Here is a 2404-nt window from a genome sequence, read left to right on the forward strand (position 1 = left end):
AAAATTATATACAATAATAAATTATAAAATTTTACAATAATAAAAGGAAAGTGGCATTCCGGTAAGTCGATATTTTCGGGGAAAATACGGCAAAAAGTTAAAACCATTACTGGACTGTAAAAGTTGATGCAACGGAAATATCTTTAACTTAAACTTAAAATTTTTTAAACGTAACTTGAAATTCGTGTGAGGATTTCGAAATTTTTGTTGGTGAATATATTCAATAGATAAATTGCTAATTTTTTTAATTAAAAAAATTACGCCCAACGTGGGGCTCGAACCCACGACCCTGAGATTAAGAGTCTCATGCTCTACCGACTGAGCTAGCCGGGCTGATAACTAAGAGTGATAAATTTAAATTAAGAGTTAAAAAAAGATAAATCAAATTTATTTTTGTTTAAATTTAATAATTAAATAAAGAAATTATTCTAATTTTTGTTGTCTCATTAAAAAAAAATTACAACATATACGTGAGTAGATGTCAATACCAAAATTTGACATGCCATTTTTGAAAATTGGCATTTTAAAAGCCTTTTTTTTGGTTATTTTAATTTTTCTGATTTATTTCATGACAGTCAAAACAATAATCATTTTAAATTAAAGGATAAAATATTAGTTGACAATTTATTATGATTTCCTAAAAAATTTGTTTAAAAATAAAACCTTTTGAAACTGACGTCCATATGGATTATAAATTATTACAGAAAAAATCAAAGATCTTATCAGCAACCAGATTAAAATATTTAAAAAATCAAAATACTGATAATAAAATAAATAATTTAATTTGTAAATAAAATAACATCTAACATTAATTATAAACTCCTTTAAACCGATCATTGCTTATCAAACCTAATCCTAATACTTCATACAATTTTTGGCAATGAGCAATGATATAGCTCATCATTGTTGATATAAATGAAACTGATACTATGTGTTTGTTTCCATTACAGCCATCAGAATACAATAGAAGATCAAATGATTGATTAAATTGAGATAGAAAAAGTAAAGTAAACTTTACAGATGGAAAAGGTAAGCCATGGTACAAAATATTATTTAAGCAGGTAAAAATTAGATTTTAGAGATTTAATAGCAATGAATAGTTATTTAGATTGCTTGGAGCAACAATATAAGAGAAAAAAAGAAAATCTATTTATAAAATAATACAAATTAATTATTACCAAGTTCAAGGCAAATTAAATTTCTTTAGCTGTATGAACAAGATCTTAAAATATAAAATCAGAAATAAAACATATAGTAATTAATTAAATGTGCCTCGTTACTTAATACTCATAACATTTCTGTCTCTCCACTTCATTTCATTTGTTGTTTGGACTTAAATTGCTTCATAAGTTCTTTTATTATTTTTAATTTAGACTCATATCCTCATTCAATTTTTGTTTTTATATTTAGATATTAATTTCTTTTTTTTATAATTTAAATATTTAACCCACCTCCCCATCATCACTATCCTTTAAGATTTTCTTCAACCAACCCTGTCAGCCATTTGCATCTAATCCCTCTCACTGATACTAAAATTCAGTCACTAAGAGGCATTGGACACGATAGGACTAGCAGTAGGGGTTGGTTAGAAGTTAGACCCCTTATTGTTCAGATTTATGACAGAAAAATATTCAGTTTTTACTTTAACTTGCTTATATAAATAATATATAGTAAGGGAAAGTATTACGAGTGTGCAAAATTTTGAATCCAAATTTTGATAGAAATAAACGTTTTCAGGTCCCTTGAGTTCATGCAAATGTGTATATGTCCATGAACAGCATAGCTCAAACACCAAAAGACATATGAAACTGGAATTACATATTTAAGGTGAGTATACATAGGTTTTTCAATAAAATTAACAGACCAGAAGTGTCACTTGATGGAATCAATCTTTTACTTGAGCATTATGGCTTCATTATCTTTTATTAAACAGCTAAATTCTTGTTAGAAATGAAACTTAGCTAGATGAAACTTTAAAAAATCAAACTGGAAGCAATACAGAACTCTGACAGACTGCTTCTATAAATTCACATCTAAAAAGCCTACTTCTTCTGCAAAGAACTTTATCGCAGCAATTGAAACTATCCCTAAGGGAGCTCGAAAGGATTACAAACCTTATTGGACAGCCGTGATAGGAAAACTTGAAAATGAATTGACGAGGTGCAGAAATGAAGCTGAACAAAATTCCAGTTTTGAAGCAAATATAAAATTGAAGAAGACTTCAGCAATGTAAAAGCAAGAAATTCTGACTTCAAAGAAAAACACTTGGATTATGAAGACTGAAGACCTTAACATGGACAGAAGCAGCAATAAGCTTTGGAAACTTGCAAAATCACTTGGGGGAGATAATGTTATAATTTTACTATGTTTATTTATTTTTTTCATTCAATATATTATTTATGTT

The 2404-nt window shown here is 27.6% G+C and overlaps 1 non-coding gene across 1 annotated transcript; it reads right to left on the bottom strand.

The window, feature by feature from the left end:
* Nucleotides 1-260: 260 nt before the first annotated feature.
* Nucleotides 261-333, bottom strand: TRNAK-CUU (transfer RNA lysine (anticodon CUU)). Its single transcript has one exon. It is a non-coding gene; the product is annotated as a tRNA-Lys (tRNA).
* Between the last annotated feature and the right edge of the window lie 2071 nt (nucleotides 334-2404).

Source organism: Halyomorpha halys, unplaced genomic scaffold, assembly GCF_000696795.3.
Source record: "Halyomorpha halys isolate HHAL.00 unplaced genomic scaffold, Hhal_1.1 Scaffold494.1, whole genome shotgun sequence".
In the NCBI taxonomy this organism is placed as follows: domain Eukaryota; kingdom Metazoa; phylum Arthropoda; class Insecta; order Hemiptera; family Pentatomidae; genus Halyomorpha; species Halyomorpha halys.